General features: G+C 36.0%; 1 protein-coding gene across 4 annotated transcripts in view; it reads right to left on the minus strand.

Annotated features, from left to right (window-relative positions):
• EPHA6 (EPH receptor A6) overlaps positions 1 to 23113 on the minus strand; it is a 374340-nt gene that overhangs the window by 265221 nt on the left and 86006 nt on the right. The window lies entirely within an intron of this gene.

A 23113-nucleotide genomic window follows, 5' to 3' on the forward strand; every position in this document is an offset into this window, starting at 1 on the left:
GTTTAAATACTATTACTTTTGAATTTCTCCATTAAACTACCAGTCTGTACATTTAAACTTCATTTTAATATAGTTTTCAGTGTATATTTTTGTAATTACTTTTAAACAAAATTAACATAATTTCTATATTTTTTGAAAATAGCATTATTGTGTTTTACTAGTGTGCATTCTCTAATTTTTGCTCCCATATGCCCATTCATGGTATAATTCTGTCATGCTTTAAATGAGATATCTCATTAATATCTCAAGTGTGTATCTCCTGAATTCACCTTTTACTTCATTTCTACAAGGAATAAAATGTGGAACTAGACACTTCAAAACCCTCTAAATTAGGGTGAAAGCTCCTTCCCTGCTCCTGTTTTTTTTGGTGTAGGGTTTGGTGGGGGGTTTTTTGTTTGTTTTTTGGTTTTTGGTTTTTTTGTTTGTTTGTTTTCTCTTCTTTGGCCTTCTTTTCCTTTAATTTTTTAACAACTAATTAATTTACATGCGGATGCTAAAAAAAAAACCTCAAAAAGAGGAATAAAAACTGGGAAATAATTTCAAGGCATCATCAGTACTCACAAGCTGTAACCACAGTACAATAACTCAGTAAGGGAGGCTCACAGCTGCTCTCTGTCATTAATGGGATACTAAACCACTTAAGTATATTAATAAATACAGCACTTCATTCGTAATCATCTAATTGGTCTGTATAATTCAGCTGTTTTGGAGCGAAGTAAGGGCAGAAATCAGGACAACAGATTTTCATTCCTGAGCTTCAATATCCCTTTTTACTGCTAAAAAGACAAGTCAAAGCCACTCAGCCTTAGCCAGACCTTGCATTTTATGTTTTTTCATATAATACTGGCAATTTAGGAACAAAAGCCACATCAGCTGATAAAATTTTAACAAGTAAAGCTGTTTAATGATCAAAGCCCAGAACAATGTATGTGACTGGTTCAACAGTTAAAGAGTTAGGAGGCAGGTGGATAAGGGAAGGTCATCAGCAAAATAATATAAATCTATCTTCCCAGCTCTGTATAAAAGATAGTTAAAACAGAATCAAAAGAGCACAGCATATCTGGAATCTGGGTGTATCTGGTAAGCACAAGTTTTATTTATTGTTTCCCCTATTTTAATCCTCAACATCTCTCATTTAGCCTAATGGAATACAGATGGCAATGCTGGAAAGTGTAACAGAAGTGAAAAGCAAAATCTTTTCAAGATGCTCATCAGCAGTTAATTCAATAACACATTCTTGTTCTTCATGGTAAAGAAATGCCTCTTTCTCCTATAAGGTGAAAAATTACTATATTGTCACTGCAGGATCTGACAAATACAATTAGAATTAAATTATTCTCACTCCAGTGCCAGCCCAACAGAAAGGACTGTGAGTATCTGGGTCACTACAAATTAGTTAAAATCAATTAGAATTGATAAGTGATAATATAATTTCCAAAGTTAGCAAAGAAGAAAACCACAGTAAGTACAAGATTCCAATATCCAGAATTTTCTGTCAAGCTCCTCTGATCCCAGGAATTCAAATCACTAAGTACCTCATTAGTTTACTCTTCGACTTCACTATATTGACTTTTACATGTCAAATTATGTACTGGTCAGGATGTTCCACACGATGCTTTAATTAATGCATCTACAGATGACTATTTTTCAAAAGTGTTACTCAAATTAAGGTTCAAATTAGTTATAGATTTTGTGCTCTGCTTGAAATATTAGTACCATTCCAGCTGGTACTTTGCAGCAAGTTCCATTCATCAGACATTTGATGGTTTTACAAGAAACCCCTAAACACTCTAACATCTTATTCTGTACTGGGGTGAATTCTGAGTCAGGTTATCAGATGGAAAACATGGAAATATTGTGCCTCCAACCATGCAGAGGTTGGAAGAGCACAAGTCACATCACAGTGACAATGAGGTCTATAATCCCAGAGTCCCTTCCTTCCTGTCTTCTCTTTCCTCATGATCCCTAGTTAGCTGCAGGTCATTTCCTCACAAAACAACTCAAAATGGCAACACTCAAATATTCTTAGGCTTGAGGGTGGCTATAGCCAGCATGCAGCTTCCCTTCTTCACTTCACACCAGGTGCATAAAGACAACCTTTGGTCAAGGTAATCTCAAGAGTTTCTGCACGGCTTTAAGTACAAGGTATGTGGGACACAATTCTGCACAAAGTGTCACCTAAAGCTTCCAAATATTGAAGGATTTGATGATGTGAGGCATTTTGAGAGCAAACATCTCCAATCCAGATCTGAGTGTACAGGTTTTCTGGAGATACTGAGGGTCCTTTAAATAATTTAGTTCACGACACTTTAGGACATTACTGCTTGGATTTTCTATTTTGCTTTGGATCTCAAGTGCTTGTTTAGAAGACAGCCATGTGAAAAATACATAACAAGGTAAGCAAATAAACTTATAGGTTTTATAAAAATATCTTTGTATATTGTGCAGATTCATGACTAGTAAAACTTTGCAATCAAACCATTTGAGACTGTGCAATCACAGAGGCAAGATGAACCAGACTCTTATTTCTCATGCATGGAAGTAAATGTTACAGGCTGCATGGATGCACCTGAGAAGGCAAGTACCAAAGCAAGACTCTAGTAGACTCAGTTAAAACTTTTCCAGGCTGTACTGAAGAACACAAAGTAGAGCAGCAGCTGTGCACCTTCCTTTGGGGATATTGAAAATGCTGCCTTTGGATGACGCATGATGCTGCCTTTGGATGACGCATGATGCTGCCTTTGGATGGATTAACTTTGATAGTGGAAAAATGGAAGAGGTTCCAGTACCTTGGTGCCATAATTTATATGCTCTGAATCCTTTGAATTGGTGCCAGTAAGAGCAGTAGTTTGAGCAACCTCAGGAGCACCAAAGACTGCAGTTTAACAAATATTGTGCTAATCCCAAGGGAAGGCTGTGTGTGATTTGCTCTCCCTTTCACACCTGACTAGCAACAAGTAATTCTGGTGAAGATAACAACTACAGTCAAAGCTTTCCCAATCAAGGAGCCTTATTCCATTTCCATGAGAATCATCAGCCATGTCCCTGTGCACTGATTTAAAAATGGAAGGTGCTGAGGTAGCAGATGATTGGTAACAGCACAAATGCTAAGGCAGACACCTCTCTGGCTCAGTTATTTATGTATGGCATCAGTCATCACCCTCCTCACACACTCATCTTTTAAAAAGCCCAACAAAGCTCATGATTTCTTGTTATAAAACAAATGCTGGGAACTAAAATAGTCTACAGTCAACGGCCTCACTTATAGCTAGAGGTAAATAATGCCCTACAAATTCTTATGTGGTTTGCCAATGGGGATTAAGTTCCTGTAGTTACAGCCTGTCCTGAAAACAAAGGACAGCACACAGAAATCTTCTGTTAAAAGGGACTCTGTGTGTGCCTTGTTAGGTGCCAGAATCATCCCTGGTGATGTGAGAGCAAAGGCTTCACTCATTTCATTTCAGCAGGACACAGACTGCACACCCATAAAACATCCACAAGGGTTACCCAGCCTCAGAACACAGGGCATGAATGTGTCAGCACAGATCATTGCTGCACACAGGCAAGATGAAAAATTAATTCCTTAGGTCAAAAAAGGAAACTCTACCACAGAATGGAGCATTTCAGGAGCAGCTCTCATACTGAGATTTAAATTCATCAAATTACAAGACACTTTGGGAGATGCAAATAGAAGCAGATGAAAAATCAAATTAAGATCCCTGAAAGTGTGCAGCTTATTCCTGGAAAAACGCAATTTCAAATAAAAGGCCAAGTGTTATACATCAAAACTAAAATAGGAAATAATATTCTTTTCCTGATATGTCTTTATTTTGAAACACTGTTCATTGTTCTCTCTATCCAAATCATATTTGTGTGGAACAACAGCTCTACCTTAGTCTGCAAGAGAGATAAAAATTTTTTGGAAGGAAATTAGTTCTCCTAGGTAAAGACATGTAAAATACTAATAAAATAATAAATACATATGTTAAATGCAGTATTCTGTATTGCAATAACTTCTAGTAGAATAATTTAAAATATTTCCTTTTTACCTTTATTCCAAGCAGTATGAAAGCAAAAGAAGTTTTATCTGCACAAAAAGTGACGAGTTTAATTGAAAAATAACTGGCACTACAGCAATGCTTAATAGCCTCTAAAATTTACTAGACATTTGTCAAAATGAACAGTCTGGGCTTAAGACAAAATGACAATGCTGGAGATATTTGGAAAGCACTGGAGACTATAAGCATATGTTCTGAGAGCATTAAACAGTGAGAATGCTTCGGCAGAGGTTTCACAAATATTTGAAAATAGAATTATGCAAAAAAAAGCCCCCAAAACACAAGCCTCAGACACAAAATCATGTCAGTTTTTACTCAATCAATCTAAATTACCCAGCATCCCATGTGAAATGGAACCCAATCTCTTCATCTAATTGCTATGATAATTATCCTCAGCCACTGGAAGAACAAGAACAGTCCATCTGTGAAGGAATTCAGGACTGCATCACATAAAGTAATTCTGGAAAAAATAAAGAATAGCCTCAGTATGTGTGAGAGAGTGCATGTTTTTCTAGCTGTGTATGGGAAATGCATTTTTAATATACTGTAAGAGGATCAAAAGTGGATCAAATTACCCACAAATATGTGTCTAAATAAGAGAAAACATTAAATAATCCCATATTATATATTAATATATCATTATTATATATTACGGGTTTCTATAATGTGTTGTAAAATAAATAAAAAATAAAGGAGTACAAAGTAACAAAACAAATTCATCTTTCTTTGGAGTCATAGTCAAACAAATTAAAATCTATTATTTCAATTATATACAACACATCTAAGGTTCGAAGTCCCTCTTTATGGAAACTCCTGCTCTTACAATAAATCTTCAATATATTCATAGCTTATTTTCTAATTTATTCTATTAATTAAATACAAACAATGACCATCTTTTGGATGATCCAAGGAAGCATTTATTGATAAACACACCAGGCAATTAAGAGCTTCTTTCCAAATGGACTTCAATCAACATAATTCAAAGCTTTATAAATACTGTTCTTAGCCACTTGCGCAGTAGATAAATGACCAGACTCCTATCAAAATGCTGCCTCCTCCTCCATGGAGACAGATGTTGGCTGTGGTTTTTTTATTACATCCCCAAGACATTCAAGTTCATTTATTAATACTGAATTACTGTAACACCCTCTCTCTTGCCTTGACAACACATGTTGCTCTGCTCGTCCCTGTTCAGAATATTACTGCAAAGATCACCACTACAGGTTTTTGCATCCCATTTTTTTCTCCTTTTTCCTTCTTTATACTGTCAAATACAAGGCCCTTGTCTTCCTGAGAGCTGCTTGTGCTCTACCCAAGTTCACTTCCCTTGGCATTCTATCAGCTCCCCTCTCCCCAGCTGGCTTCAAACACCAACCCTTATTACCATCTTTCCAGTCGGGCATTTTTGTGCTTCCCTGCTTCATAAACAACTGAAGAATAATTTCATTATTCCTACTGAAAAGCTCCCTCACCTGCCATCAAGCCTGCACAAATGATTTTAAAAAGCCAGTTCTGAGCTAAGCCTGTAGACATTGCACTGCCCAGCAACAGCTCATTTACTCTGCATTCACTTTTGGGAGCCAAAACAGGCTGTAAGTATATTTTTAGGAAAGTTCTCATAACAGCTTTTAAACAGCACTTAGATATAACAGGTTTCTGTTCTACTATTTAGAGCATTTAGCTAATATAAGTAACACAATGACAAAATATGGTATGGGCATTGCTTTATATATTTCCTTAGTATTGATATATCTCTAAAGAATATCACTGATTGAGTTTTTTTCCTGACAAACACAAAGCACCTGACTTCTTACTTTTGTTATGATTACTCCACTATGCTAACAGAAGCCCTCATTCCTCCAGCACTGATCAGTTTGTATGACCTGAGCATCTTCTCAAAGAAATCCCCTGCTTAATATGAAATTTTCAATCCTTTTTTCCCCCTTCAGCTGCTGCCTGACTCAATACTGTAATAGACATACTCTCATAAAAAAAAAGCTTTCCACTTTTGACACTACAATTGGCCAAACAAATGCAGGCAGCTTAAGGCAGTTTAGGCTCCTTCTTTGTCTAGCCCAGTTCCACAACATTGCTGACCTTGTAAAGCCCAAGATTCCTGGAGCTATTTTATGATCTTCCCTCATTAACCTCCAGGCTATCAATTTATGTAAAGGTGAGTTCAGCCACAATGGATAAGATCAGTTTGAACTGTTTGTTCATTGTTTGAATAATCCAGGCAGATCTTTTTTACTTATTGCTGCAATATCATTTCATTGTCTTCTGAGGGGCTAAGACAGCTTAAAGACTTTTTAATGGAAAATATAAAACTCCTTTAATTAAGATTTCAGCCTTACCAGAGACTCTGCGGGCTTATCCTGCTGATATATGGAGGGATGTACAGAAATAGTTTTGAAAAACCTTACAACTTAAAAGTAGCAACACTGACTGCATTTTAATCTAATCCGTGTGAACTTGAGAAGAAAAAATAGATTTTGACTTTTCCATTACCAAGAACGTATTTGATAAAATATCCCCCAAAGTTCAGCAAATGTACAAACAGCTACTCATTCTTCTGCCTCAGCAAAGCATTTTAAATTTATCAACCATGTTGGAAGCTATTTATGTGCCATTAAATTTATCAGAATTTGTTATGTTTTTCACAGCTCTGAAGTTGTTCAGACAATGTGTCTCTGTTTGCATAATGTTTCTTGGCTTTGCTGCCACCTGCAGCAAGCCACAGTATGAAGGCCCAGTGAAGATATTTCTGTCCTAATTTGCCTCATTTGTTTCCAGTCCCTCTTCATTACCGAAATGTACTCAAAGTTTATGAGAAAGTAATAGCAAAGGGTGACTGCTAAACTAATGCAGCCCTTCCAAAACGTTAATATGCCTTGTGGAAAAAAAAAAGTATTGGGAGATTGATATGCTCATTTATTTCATTAGACCAAAGAAAGACTTGAAATCATGTAAAATTGAAACATCTACATATTTAGACTTTTCAAAGCATCATTTCCCCTTTCAAATTTATAAATACTAATAAATAGAATGGGAAGGAGTTGTACTATGTGCTCAAGTTTCTGTCAAGGTAGAAAACAAAAAAAAATTCATTACTTTCTTTCTAGGGTGTTTGTGTGTGTAGTGTTGTTTTTCTCTTTTTTACAATAACAAATAAAAACTTGCCATCACTATCTTTGAATATCCAGTTCAAAACGAAAAATAAATACTAAGCTGGATGGCCTATCAAATTATTGCTAATTTGAAGAGATAGGAACTACAACAATCATCTAATCCAACTGCCAGGTATGTACTTCTGAAAATACCAATGATACTGTACCAATGATACATGTAATGTCTTTTTAACCATGAAGTCACAAGTAAAATCTTTATAATAGAGGATTTGATATCTTAAGTCCAATTGGAACAAAAATTATGACCACTACAAATTAAAAACATGGTGCAAGCATTAGGGTGGTTTTCACTGGCATCAATTAGAAAGTAAGATTTTTTCCTCCTTCTCAAAAACCATAATTTGTGGTTTTCAAAGTGGAAAGCAACCAAGTTAAGTGAAAGAATAGCAATATATCAAGTTATCACTGAAAGGGACAACAGCCTTGAAGAGCGTCCCAAAATGTCTCTCCCTTTTATGAAAAGTCTACTGGACTTATTGGTCATGATAAAAAAAGCTCATGGTCTTTAAAAAATTCTCTTTTTTAACTCAACTTGAATAATAACTCAGTTTTTTCAAACAGCCTTGTAAGAACTGGATGCCACTTTACATCACTGTCCTAATTTATAACAGAATCTGTATGAAGAAATCTATATTGGGTCACTTGTGTCCCCTTCAAGCAAAGCAGAGGACAAATTTCAAGTTATGGTATCCAAGATCAAAAATTCCAGTGATGAAACAAGTTCCTCTCCTTAGGAAATACAGGCATCTGCTTTTTTAACAATAATCCCCTCTATTTCAAAATCCTTCCGTGAACAAGTCCATCAGAACAAAGCTCTACAAACTGAAGACTGGGAAAAGCAATGCCAGAAATGGAACATATTCTTCTAATTATTTCAGGGCTGCTGTTGATGAGGAATGAGAAGCATAAGTAAAATGATGAAGGAAAGTAGTAAAATGTTCTAAGATACTCTCCTTGAGTGCATTCTGTCACATTAGAGCCTTATTTTTGACGTATTTGTCTGGCACTTAAAAATAAAGTTTGTTGTGTTCTATCCCCACATGACAGAAGATAATTTAGTTCAGTAGCTATACCTGTTGACTGACTGAGCCCATGCAGTTGCACAGTGGTTCTTCCAGATTAATTTATCCTGTGAAACTTTTACTGAGGGGAAAAGGAAAACCTCCAGCTTCATTTAGAGGTCTTTCACAGCAGGTTTTTTTTTTTTACTGGACACAAAATTTGATTGATTTAGTTGAGTATTTTTTTTCCTACACTAACCTCTGTCAAAAAGATGACTTGCTAAGGACAAGAGAGAGTGAGGCCTTTGGCTGCATCCAGCATTCTGAACTGCCAAGCAGATGCCTTAGAAGTTTATAGCTTTAAAATATTGCTCAAAGAACCTAGCAGAGGTTGTGACCCTACTGGGCTTGGTACCATACAAGTTTAAGTGAAAGTATGAGATCCACGCTCCAAAGAGTTTGTGAACTCATCTTCTCCATCAAAGACAGTAAAATTCTTTGGCAGCAAATCCAGATTTGGTTTCAAGCTACAATAAATAGAAATTTCAGATGATTTTCTCTTTGGTCTCACACCATGAACTCCTGTCCAGCGATGAACAGCAGAGCTTCAGAAATAATAAGGGAAAAGAGACTAGAAAACTCAGCATTGAATCTGGATTTCTCATTCTGAAAATCCCATTTTGCACAATGAAGGGGGAAATCTATTGCTTCAATGGAAACACACACTGGGATGGGAGAGAGCAGAGTCCCAATATTGTTTTCCTGCTGGGCTTGTGGAGACTGTCCCAGAAGGGCTTAATAAGTAGAGGAACTGTTGCTCCCTTGGGATCCTCGTGCAGCTGCTCCTCACACCAACGACACCCTGCTTGGGCTGGGCAGAGAGGTGGGCTGGATGCTCACCAAAACTCCCCCTAAATGAATGAGTTCAGGTTTCAAAACAAACTTGAATGCACACACTCAGAATAATGGCACGTGGATCTCTACTGGGAACCTCCAATACAGCCCTAATCCTGGTTTATGAACAAGTTAATTATTTGAAATTATAAAGAAAAATTTATATTGGGAACCAGTGCAAGAGAAGTGAGAAATGAAAACAAAACCTGATCTCATTTCTCATAGACACTGAAAAATTAAGCCTGTTTTAGAAAACAGTATTAATAATATTTAATTTGCAAGAAGATAAAGATATGTAGAGTTCAAGTTCTACTACTGGATAAAGACTGAGATGTTCTGAGATTATTTCTTTTGTTTCTTTTTAAATATTATAAAATACAGAGTTAAGAAATGAAGAATAAATGTGGTTTGTGTGTTTTGGTTTTTTTTTCCCAAGTGCCACTTTTCCAAGGAGTACTGATTTTGTTTTTAGGGTAGCTTCAGTCAAGAGACCTTAATAGAAAGCAAAAACAGCTATGGAAAACTTAACCCAGGCATCCTTCATATTTCAAAGCAAAATGGTATAGAATTAAAAGAACAAAAAAATTAAACCTCTTGCTTGCTACACTGTTCTTATTTTGTGTCTCAATGGGAAGAGAATGACAGATGGAAGTATAAAGTGTGTTTACTCCTCTCAGGCCTTTGATATGCAAATGACTGTTCTGAAAAAATGAGAAATTCACTGACCAGCAGACATCCCCTCAGAAGAGGAGCATCACAACCTGGGGGAGAAGACAGAGATAAACACTCCTTGGCAAATGCATTATGAGCACTGACTACAGCAAGCTCTGCCACAACACTCTCCCAGGGGAATTACTGTGTTTTCAAATGTAATGTCCTGACAATATTTAAATGTAACGAGTGAAATATCTCAGGGATGCTGCTAATAAATAAAATGCATTCACTCATTTGTCCCTATTTTTAAATCTCACAAATATGCCTGCTGTAAGTCTGCAGGGAAGCCAAAACATTTTTCAAATATACTCACAGCCTGTTTTCCACATGTAAAAAGCCAGTTCTGCCCCCTTTCCACCCCGCTACAGCACAGTCTGGATGCAGAATGAATGCTCCAAGAAGGTCAGAGTACAGCAGTGTAGTAACATTTCAGACCCAATAAAAACTACTTCAAGATACATAGCAAGGGTTAAACAGTAATATTTTAAAGCTGATGATTTTAACAGGATATTAAGCAAGTTTGGGAAGATGGTAAAGCTCAAAACAACACCACTGACCTCCTGTATAGTCAATATATTCAAACTGCACAGTCTACTGATTTTTAAATATTTTTAAGGATTCACTGCATTTTCCCCCTGTCACTAGCACAGAAGCCTAATGAAGAAAAATACTTGAAGGCTTCTTTCAAGTTATCCCCTTTTCAAGATACCTGCCACAGCTAATTGCTCACAGTAGAATTGAGATCATGCAATTCTCTCAGGCACAAGTTCCTTTTGAGAAAAAGAGCTACATATTATTATCATTGCAATAGCTTTATCATGGAATAAAGCTAATAATAGCTTTTCTCAGGAATGACAGCCATTGCAATCATTTGATTGTTCCTCAGAATGCCCATGGTTTATATCTCTGACGAAGTCCTCTTGATAAACAAAATAAACCCCCAACAAACAAAAAAACCGCACAAAAGGCACACAAGAAAGCACAACCTCTGTCCTTTCAGACACAGAAAACAAAGTAGTTGCAGAAAGACCCAGGAGAATCTATTTGGAAAAGTGAAAGTGCTGATGCACTGAAAGTTAAAGCAAAAAAATAAATTCTACTTGAGTATCTCTACTCTTACTACCACTCACTTCTACATTATCAGAAGAGTTTCATTGTGCCCTTGTCCTTGATTTTCAGGTTAAATTGCTCTGCTGCTATTATTAACACTTAGGTAAAGAGAAATAAGGTGTAGGTATAAAGTGCCAATCAAATACCAATTACTTAAATTGCTTCCGTAGTAGCTACACTGTGGGCTTCTTTGGATGCAGGCAACTGTAAAAACTACTGAAGACAGAGATTTAGTCAAAAATCAATAGGTTGTTTTATAGCCACTGAGCTTTCAGTTCTTTCAGGGTTTACCTAATTTATTCCTCAAGTGTAGCAATGTCCATAAATCAGAAGCAAAGATCAGTTTTACAGGTTTCTCTTGAAGGAAAATCTTTTATTATACAATTCCTTTTCTAACTAACTGTAAATATTACTGCCTGGTAGATTCCACCATTGCTTGTTATTTCTTACAAATTATATTACTTTTATCGCTAAAAAGACTGGATACTACTTCAAGGAAAAAAAAATAAACCAAAACCAAACGACCACAACTCCCAAACAACAACAACAGCCAAAAAAACCCTTTGAAAACTTGAGAATTTTGAAATGAGAACTTTCACACTGGGGATAAAATACTTCTTTCTAATCACAAAACTGCTGCTTTCCAAATTTCCAAATTGCATTTACAATGCAATAATTCCTAGATATATGCAAAAGAGTCAGCGCCACATTTAGGAGCCTTGCTTGGACACTGCAGCATTGGTAAGAAGAGATGAAAAGACTGGAAAATGTTTAAGTAGTATGTTGACAATGTAAGAAGACTTAGGCACTGGTACAAGAGTGGTAAGATATCAAGCAGTATTTCATCTGTGGATCTTTTTCTTTTACAATACTGCCAGAAGGAAATTTATTCCAATTCAAGGCTCATGCAATAAGAGGAATCTCAAGGCTGCCTTTTAAAATGATTAGGTTAGTTTGGGATCATTAGACTCGGCAATGTAGTTTATGAAATCATATCATTTTATCCATGGACAGCTTGCTCACATTTTTACTTTAAAGTTAAAAAAAAAAAAGATTACTTATCTCCATAGGCTATGGTGAATAGCATGACCTGTATTTTTAACACAACAAAATATGACCACAGAGAGCAATCTGAAAATTACTTGCAGATTTTTACATTTATATACATTTGCATTTATATTGTCATTACTCCTTCTGCAACAGCTACCTCAAGCACGAGTGGATTGTTGTAAAATTTATTCTCATTTGGTTGGGCCACTTCCTCCCTTCAAGGAGGAACTCAGTTTAAGCAAGGTTTCTCTACTCACAGGAGCTCTGTGTTATGGCATTTTTAGATTTAAATACATCACAAAGTTATTCCTAAGTTTAAAAATGTCACAATCCATCTGCATGTGTCAGATCTGTAGCATAAAAGAGCCTGAAATCATAGATTTTCCTAGCAACTTTGCTTCATATATTGCATATTTACATTTAAAAAACAAACCCAACAAACAAAACCCAAAAACAAAGCACCAAACAAGCTACGGAGAAGTGCTGCATAAGTATTAAATCACAATAGTGGAGGATTATGGAGCTATAAAGTTGATGACTAGACTTTTTTCTTGAAGTGTGAACAATTACTTAGGCAAGCATGGACTTGTTTCTGATTTCCATGACCTTAGCAGAAATTAGCCAATATTTTCCTTTGGAAACTACAGACCTTTCACTCACTATCTCCAAACTGCACCTTCACCCCATCTCCAAATTCATTTAAGAAGTCTCATCAAGATCAGAACCCAGAGGTGTTAATGATTAAATGGCTTGGTATTGAAAATTCTCAGCTTAGTGTGCATTGCTTCCATAAGCACAAATCAGCATTTATCACTGGAAGTTCTGAACAACCTCTTAAAAGTCCAGACCAGAAGAAATATATTTCAATAATTATCTGCAAGTCTACCTCATGTCTAACTTGAGAGAAACGTATGATTTGTTGCGTATGGCCCCATACGACCTCACTCCTGCTATCAGATAAATCCTGATTAATAATGATTTTTTGCCTCTTCTTGCATTTTTAATTCTAAAATTGGTGATGCCAGCTGACCAGACATGATTGCAAAATTTGGTGGTGGCTATGAACAGGTTGGGACAAAACAGTTAATAAACAGTTAAATACATCAGTTGCATAGAAAAGAAGGGTGAAAATTACTTTTTTTCCCAGCTAATCTGAGTCATTGATCAAAGGGAAAATCTAAGGAAGGTCAGCAGGAGAAGCACAGCCAGCCCGCCACAGACTGACAAGGAGCCATTCAGAGACATCCACCAGTGCAAAGTGAAAAATCTCTGAAATGGGATTTTGTCAACATTGTGACCATTTCCTCTAGGATATTAACAATATATACAGACTTCATCCTCTTCTGCTATAATTGTTTAGCTGTTTTTCAGTTAAACATTGTAGATTATTTGGGGACTTTTCACTAAATACTTGGATTTTCACCTATTTTTATGACCTTTAAACATGACATTTGATTTCAAACTTTTAGTCACCTGATCAAGTTAACAAAACCAATGTAGCTTATACAACCCAAAATAAGTGAAATACTTAAAGAAACAAAACCACAAAAACTGAAACAAACATGAACACCTCAAACCCCAAATACTAATCCCTTGTGATTAGAATTTGATTTTGTGACAAAAGTTAAACATTTCATGTGATTGCAGTAAAGACAAAAAAAAAATCCAACATATCCAAAAGCTTCTTAAAATGGAGTTTTAAATTTTCTATACTGCACTAAGAATTTGTAATTTTTTTCTTTTTGTACTATCAGTTTACTTAATGTTTTGTAAGGAAAGAACATAGAAGAAAAAAAAACTCTGATCAATCTAAATTTTCCTCCAGAACTTTCGTCTGAAGAGAATTCAGGTCTTTCTTAAGAATTGAAAAAGACTTTCTGCAAAATGAAATTCCTTCACAGAATTTCTCTTACTAACACAGTTTAACGGGATCTGCTAATTGCACTAACTGGGAATATAATATTAAATTGAGATAAATAGGCAAAGTGGTAATAATTCCTAGTTCAAAATAAGAAATACACACAGAAGTAATTCAACCCATTATTAATTTACTGCATGTCAAAGAATCCCTATTCATATCTTGAAAAGAAAAATATACATTTCCTCATAATCTGGGATTTGCCTTTCCTGGTATCCTAAATGCTACAAACCAACCCTGTCTCCAGGCATTCCCCTTGGACTCTCCTCAGAGTCCTTACCATCTCCTGACTTTTGACCTTCTTTTTTTTTCTGTTAAATGTTGTGGAAAAATTTGTTCTGCCTTAAAATAAAAAAAATACTTTTATGTCTTTTATTTCAGTCTTTCACCTCCCAATAATTCCACACTCAAGTTCTTGCTATCCTTATGAAGGCATCTTGAATACACATGTGTGTAAGTATTAAACTACATTTAAACACAGTGGTTTCTCAAATATTGATTAAAAATAATTGCAAGAAAAATTGTAACATGGAAATATCATGAGGAATATTACCACAAGCACAACCTATAAATATTCACCAAGTGAAATATGTACTTCAGGACAGTCTTTAAATTTGGGATGGGTTGTTGCTTGCTTGTACTCCCCCCCCCCCCCCCCAATTTCTTTCTGAACTACCATTACATACAGATATTGGTATGTAAAATTCTGTACATACTGAAATAACTCTTTAATATAATTTTTCAGTTCTTCGATCTTGACTGCTCAGTTTCTCCTTGAAGATTGGTTTACAGTAAAACTGAAATCTACATTTTGATTCTGCATAAAAGATAGACTGCTATTAAATTTACTGTTCCACAGGGACTTTATTAGGGCTGCTACTGAACTGTGCATCATTTTAATTAGAATTAACACTTTCATCTTGTTTATGAATATATGTAAGATAAGCTTTGAAATATTTAACATCTGGGAACACAGTCAAGCTGTCACAGCAAAATTAAGACATTTCACATCCATAACTATTATTATATAATAGCCAGATACCAAATAGCTAAACATTCATTGTTAGCATTTGGAGTATAATCTCTCTATGCATACATTTCCATGTCCTTTGGGAATTTATTCATGCTTTGATCAGTATCCCTTTGAAGCAACTTTTCTTTAAAGAGAGACATTTCAAGTGCAGTCCTTGACTGTGTTAGATGTTTCCCTGGTAGGTACGAGACCTGTTTTACATAATTTATTCTGCTTTTAGTGCACACATCCCTAGATACACAGCTAGAACAGCACAAGCTCACTGCAGCAGGTTGGGTCCCAAGGATCACCTTCCCATGCTGGGATATTTACTTTGTAGGATAGAAAGATTCATAGAAATGAATCTTTCACTTCAATCTGCTTAATAGGCCACTCTCTCCAGGTCAGAAACCTCAGTAAACTCAAGGCTCTTCCCAGCAGAATATTCTCCTGGGTTCTGATGGGACTCCTAAAAGTAAAATTAAGGGGGGGGGGGGGGGGGAAGCTAATCCACACAAAAAAAATTCCACAAAACCTTTTAAGAGCGAACTTTCTTCAGCACATCTACTAAAATACTATGGGACTGTGAGACATGTCAAACAGCAAATCTTTGTTAATTTATGTCTAGAATGTCTCAGAATTTGCCATCCATGTCTAAGGTAGCTGACATTTTGGAGGTCCAGCTACTGATCCCTCTCCTCCTGCCAAGAGCCCTGCAAGAGTCTTCCAGCAGCAGTGCAGCTCAAAAGCAAATCCATCTTCATGAGTTCTCTTGAAACTACTGAGGATGGAAAAATCTCCAAGTGGTGCCTCCCCTTTCACGGGAGTTCTTCCTTTCCCTTTTCTCTTATACAAAGGTGTCAGTCATAAATTTTGTCATTAACAGTACTGCCTTTGCCATCCAATTTTTTTGTTTTTTTCCCATTTAGTAAGAACTTGGGCTTGGGAGCAGCCTCCAAACTGCTTTGCCCAAAAAAAGTCTCACAGGACACAAGTTTTGGTTGGTGCAGTTTCTGAGAACCTTTTGAATACCACTGCCCTTAAAATCCAAGTTGTTCTGTGACACAGAATGACCTTAGAGTCTATGTAAGTTTTTCTAAGACAAGTGATACTTATTTTTTATATTATTCTCCACTATAAGTTTCAGTAAGAAAAGGCAGAGTGTGTTGGCTAAAGGAAATCTTGTCTCATTTGCATTATTACTGAGACTTGCAAAAAGCAAATATAGTTCAAGTTTTTAAACCCCCACACACATCCTTTTGTATTCAAGACAAATATCCTCAGAAATCTCTCTGCGCATTCACTCCTGCTTGTGATTCCTAGGCTACGCCAGAGAAAACCTCTTATTGATCACTTTTGAAATTATATTTCTCAGCACAAATGCTTTAATAATTGACTGAATAAAATGATGCTAAACCTCTACAGGAACAGTTTCATTACAGAACATGCATTATGGCTTGTTTGTGAATGTGTTACTGATTAATAACCTGCCTCGGAGGAAATGCTAGTGATTATCTTCAGATTTTGGATCTCCACTTTATGGGTTCTCGAAGGGGACATAACCCACATTGAAATAATAATGATATTCCAAAATGTTTCAATTATTTCAAAGCACAAATTTAAGTGCTTTTGCTCAGAAGCCTAAGGAAAAAAAAAATCTTCAAACAGAAAAAAAAACTAATTCCTAGATTTTCAGAATTTCTAGGCCATTATATTACATATAATATAATTATATAATTAGATAGATATAGTCTACAAATTGAGTCAGAGTTCTTATTATTGAAAAAAAATCTACTGTAAAAACTTTGGAAACTTTCACTGAGCACTATGACTAAAATGTTTTCTCTTAGCTTATATTTATTTTCAGGGCTCCAACAGGAATAACAACAATTCTAGAAACTGCATTTCCAAAGACAAATATATCAAGCCTTTATTATTGTGTCAGAACTGTTATTCTCCTATAAGAAACGACCATGGAAATCCTTAAAACACAATTGTGCTGTGCACACAGTTGGGTTCCTTTGTAAATTAGGGCCAAGGGTTGTCACAGATTCCTCACAAAGGATTTCTCTTCCGCAAGTCTTAGCAACTTCCATGAGTAGCACAAGTAATTTTGTATTCCACAAGTGATATCAGGGCTTTTTAAGTGAAGCATTATGGGTTTACTCTCCTCCATCTGTTGGTCAACACAAGACCTCCTCCAAACACAGATGTACATTTTCAGCACATTGAGGAAACTCAAGTGCTGAGGATATACTCAGTCATAAAAAACCCCCACCACACTTCTCTTCCAGCTGCAGGAAAAGCTCCTCAGCTGTAGGAAGATGCAAGCAGCCAATGCTGAAATTTTACATGCAGTAAATACAGCAGGCCAAGGGTTTCACTCAAGCAAAAGTCAGCCACATTTGATACATTTGATTGTTGAAACAGTCAAAGTAGATCATGTGTGAAGTGCAATGAACATCCTTCCAAGGCAAATTAATGTGAAATGTTTGAACTGAAGTTTTAGCTAATGACTTCCAGAAGAAGGGAGGAAAAAAAAACCCAAACATAGCAAGCAAGGAAGAGCTGCATTACCCAATAATGGAGGTCACAGTTTCTGATAGTGTCTGTAGGATGTGACACACATTTTGAAGACAAATCCTATGACAGTGAGGGACACAGGACAATAACATGGAGTCAGTGCATTCCTTCTTCCCCTCCTGCCACACTACAGCATCCAAGCTGTCAGTCCTCCTGCTTTTTGGCAGCACAGGAGAAACTTCAAGTCAAAAAATAACAAACAGTTTTACAATGTACTTAGTCTATATACAGTTGAACAGATGTATAGACACATTTGTATTTATACTTTCTGTAAAAGTTAAACAGCTTGTTCCCATTAGTGCCACAATTTTTCCATGTGGCCATCACTGCTGCACTGCACTTCTTTCAGCAGAGTAAGAGCAAGTAACTAATTTACTGTGGGCTGCTGCTAATGCCAAATCATGCAGCTCTGTTACCAAGTCACACACAACAGCAAAATCAATCCCTGCGGTCCCTTGGACAATTTTTGTCTACTGTTTATCAAGGATAGCTGGTAGGATCAATATCCAGCAATATTCACTAACGCAAAACCTGAGGCAAGACACACTTGAGTTATCAGCAAGCTTTTGTTGCTGAAGTTTCATGTCCGTGTGTACAAACAGAAAATATTGAAGTTTTTCAGTTTCAAACTCACTATTTAACCTCAGCTGACTTCCTTGTTCTGCTATCAAAGCAGGTTTCTATTCAATGCACATTTCAGTATCAGAGTGAAAATCAGCAATTTCCAACAGTAATTCAGTTTGCAAACAATAAGTTTTCTATTTATGCATAATTTATTTAGGTGTAATTACAAAATCAAAGCTTTGATCTGAATTTTTAGAGTGAAATATTTTGGAAACCAGGTTGTAGTGACCAGGGTAAGGTTCCTTATTTGCTCAAAATAATGCAAGTATGACATGACAAGAATTTGCAAACAACTTTTGTTCATTTATTATCACTGGTGCTTCCTTACTATCTAAAATCAAATGTACAGGGCTTTTTTTGTCCTTTAAATCCTTACTTCTGAAGCAGCATCCCTTTTCAGCTGTTTTATCATAGTTTTTGTGTTTATCCAGCTGAACAATCTGCAGATGGCTATAGATTAAGTAAAAAAGGCTTGGTTGTGAGCTGCAACATGAATTTATATGGAACTGAGATTTTTCTGGCAGTTAACTCAGGCAGTCATTGAAGACAGGTGCCTTCAGGTACTTATTTAATTCCTACAACTTTGTCACGCTAAAAAACCCCAAAACCAAAAAGACCCACCCCCTCAAAAATCAAAATCAGTAACTAACTTAAATACCCCCATTTTTAAGGCACTGAAAAGATGATGCAAAAAATGCTACAATTAAAATGTCCAAACAAATGAAAACACAACAAACTAACTGAAAACCAGAAACAGCCACCAAAACAACCGAAAAGTGTTGAAAGAAGGTGAAATTACTGAATCCAGCCAAGTCAGACCTCTCTAGATTAGTACCACTCACTAAAAATTCATCCTTTTGACAGTAAGTAATATCCCATCCATGCCACAGTTCACCATCCCTCATTTACCTCCTATTTCAGCCACGCAACAATGTTAGTTTTAATTCACACTAATGGCAAGCCTTAAGGACAAAATGGTTTTTGTTGCACAAGTGGAAAAAGTACAAATGGGAGATACAGCCTGACATAGCTTGGAACATGACCTGCCACTTAGAAATTAAAACCTGGATACGGGAACTTAAAAGTGCTGCCAATACCATCTGCAATGTCCCCTCAGAACAGAGAGTAATTTAAATTTTTGTCCACTGTAAATATTCTTTTTTTCTAAGGTATACAGGCCTTGAGTTCAGAGTTTTTCCATATGCTAGCAGCTATATGTGGTTAAATGCATTCAGAGCTTTGAGCTCATTATCAATTACTTTTCCATACTCTAACCTACACATTTTTAATATGCACAACTTCTGGGTTCTTTCCCTGTCCTTGTTCTTGCATTGTACTAAAAACAACTATTTAGCAGTTCCACCTAAGAAGTCAATCTGGGATTGACAAATCACAATTCAACTTTATCCATACTCATAATTGAAAGAAAATTTGTGTTGAGTGTTCAGAGATGTGCAGCCTTACAAAGACCAAAAATGAGATTTTTCAGTGAAAAATATATTTCACCAATAATCACAAAGGTTTCAAGTACTATCATTGAAATGGTGACATCTAAAGCTCTGCAGACTCACAAATTACGTAAAATAGACCTCCACTACCTAAGCACAGGAAAGAAGCATGAATTCCTTTCAGAGCAAAGTTAAAAATCTGTTATAAATTTCATTAAATATATGGCTGTTTACTTGAAAAAAATAATGCAACTTTTAAAAATGGATCTGATAAGTCACAGAGACTTTTAAAAAAGACAACCAATTAAAAGAATTATTTAAATTATCTTTCTATGGTTTCCTTTAAAGATGCTTCCATCAGTGCCTGGTAAAGATCTGATCTCATGAGCAAATAAACACATGGAAGAACACCCAAAAGGAACCTTACACAATAATGTATCTCTGTATCTTGCAGTTCCAGAGTACTTTATTCCCTCCTTTTCCTGTTTTGATGCCAGCACACAGGTAACTAAAGCATGACTGTAACATGAACTGCTTGGTCTCTCAAAAAAAAAGCCACACTACAGGTATATACATACATATATACACATATATAAATATACATATATATGAGGAAGGGATTAGTTAACTGAAAAATGACAGTAGTTTCCAGTTGGATCAGATGGAAAGGCTAAAGAACACAAAGATCAGCTGCCAAAGCAGAAATCTTAACACTGAAACATTACCACAAATTCAAGTGATGAATAATGGAAAGAACTGTTTGTTCAATTAAAAACTCCATGTGTTCAGGCATTAGTATCCCTAGGAAGTGTTGTTCAGTCAACTCAAGGTCAGAGAATTTGAATTTCATATTTTCATTTCTTACTCCATTTGTCTCAATTAAAATAAGCCAGGTGAGTCTGTCAGTGTCTGTTGTTTTACATTCTTAACACTTAGCATTCCTTCCAAATATACCCCACTTTGGAAGTGGTGGCTTCCTAAACATATTCCTCAAGAAGAATCAGTTTTTTATGGCTGGCAATACACACTTTTGCACTGTGTTTGGTTGGTTAAGACTAAAATAAAATCTGAAATTACCATAATAATTAGTATTTGCTATATATAATTGAATTTTTCTTTGCAATTAATTCCTAACCTTGAATAATGCAGATAATTTCTGGTAAATCATTAAAAAGTCAAACTTCTCTTAACAGTCATCCAATTATTTCTATATCATGCCCTAACAGAACTGAACCATTATGATTAAGTTTATAAAAGGTTCCTTGTCATGATTGTTTGCTCCTATGTGAAAAACCCTACCACAAAGTCCTGATATGACCTGTATATATTATACATTTGCTAAATTCAGCACAACTTGTATCTTGGGCTGACATTCAGAGAACACAGAGTATTGAACATGCCACTTTTAATTGTTGTTTACCAGAATCCTTAGCAGCATTTCCTCCTTCTAACCTGAAACTTGGGGCTGATTTAAATGAATTAGCAAAGCCAGCAGTTCATATCAGAGACATTTCTGATCTGCATTACCAAATTACTGGTTCTAATTTATTATGCCTAAAGATACAGAACATATGAATGATGTTGCTATTTCAGGATTTTGAAGGCAAAATCTTGAAAAGTAGACTCAAATCAAAGACTGATTGTTTACATAGTAAACTTAGAAAAGATGGGTATATTCCAGATTATCCCATTAAAAAAAGTACAGAACAAACAAGTACCTGGGAATCTCTTGCAGTCAATGCCGCTTTCCCCCCCCACTGACTTCAGAAAAGGAAGTTAGTCCCAAATTACTGAAAAATTCCCTATTAATATGCCTCTGAACTAACTGTAGACATTTGGGTATACATTTAACAGGTAAGGATATTTTCAATCCAGTTAGGAATTCTTCTCAGACACTTTGGCTCTGAAATGATGCTTTTACAAGAAAATGCAATGGATAGGGAATACTGAGAGATCCACAGAGAGAGATGCATAAATCTGACATATATTGAAATAATTGAAATGTTGCCAGTTAGGAAAGTAGGTAAATGAGATTTAGGCAGCTGAAAATAACCTATGATTTTTAACAGCAGCAGTAAAACTGATCAAAGACTGGTTTTATTCCCATTCTTGATGCTTTGCAAAATGATGAGCAATGACAATGGCAGAATATCTTCCCTTATGCCATTTAGTATTTTGTGAATAGAGAGTCTGTATCTCCACAAATATCAAAACAGAAATTTATTCTTTATATTCTGTGACAAATAAGCCATATTTGCCATGAACTGCTTATTCCCCACTGAGCCACAGGCTGAGGTACAAAAAGTTTGACACCATGTGCAAGTAGGAAAAATATATTAAAGTATCAACAAGTATTTCCCACCGCCCAATTATTTTCCAGAACAGACTTCAAAATGCAAAATTATTATTCTGTCTATTTTCATGCAGAAGAAAGAAATGGCTCTCTGAGTATGTCACAGATTATGCCTGCACAAAACACTGACAGAATGGTGCAATATACTTACAAGACTCAGATTTGCAACAACTCCAGCAGGGGAATGGGAGGGGCAAAAGGGCTTTGGGGGAAAGACCCAAAAGATGTGAAAATTTTATAAATATAGATCAGGTCTTATCAGGCTATGATAGAGTGGCTTCTACTCTTTTCCCACCTAGTTCCCAACTCTCTAGTTCTCTGAAAAGAAGCTCAATGTAAATTTTAAATATTTTCCCCTCAGAGTTTTTGTAATATTCAGGTATTTATTTTATTGAATGGGTGTTAAAGCTTTCTCAGGATTTACTAACAAGCAACAACTCTTTTAAACTCTTAATTTGTTATTCATGTCTCAGCCAAGAAGCAAAGTCTCAAAGTAGAATATTATGGCTGTCTGAAAGATGTCTATCAACACACACATCATGGTTCAGTTCACAACTCTCAACAGTCACACTGAAAAAATCCCACTGTACCAATGCACTGCCAGCTGTCCAAACATGCATCTCCACCACCAGCTCTGGCACAAATGTGGGCACCCTGAACAGGAGGAACTCTTCCACTCATGGTTTACACACTGCAGAGTAAGAACTACAGAAATTAAATTGTGCTCTTTAGTTATGAAAGCATCTCCTGCAGTTGGGCTTGCCTTGGGCATCTTATTCACAAAGCAATGCAAGACAAATGTATTCTGAAAAACTGTCAGAAAAAAAAGCATAAAAATTTAGATTCACTGTACAAGTTAAACGGATAACATCAACCTAGGAAAATTATTTCAAAATATGCGGAAGCTCTATTAGATTAGAATTTTCTAAAGCAGTAATTTGTAATTCTTGGCGTAACTAGGTAAGAATACCCAAAAACTCGTGGCTTTGGGTACTCCATTTCACTTTGAAGGTCCTGCTCAGCAGATCAGATGACCAACTGAATAAACCAGTGGAGTCAATGTACTGCAGAAAACATTTCTGGTAGACTTTGGCTGCTGCCTATATTGCTCATGTACAGATCTAGTGTATGACTCACTTGCATAATGGACAGGAATTCAT

Source organism: Molothrus ater, chromosome 2 (assembly GCF_012460135.2).
Source record: "Molothrus ater isolate BHLD 08-10-18 breed brown headed cowbird chromosome 2, BPBGC_Mater_1.1, whole genome shotgun sequence".
Lineage (NCBI taxonomy): Eukaryota > Metazoa > Chordata > Aves > Passeriformes > Icteridae > Molothrus > Molothrus ater.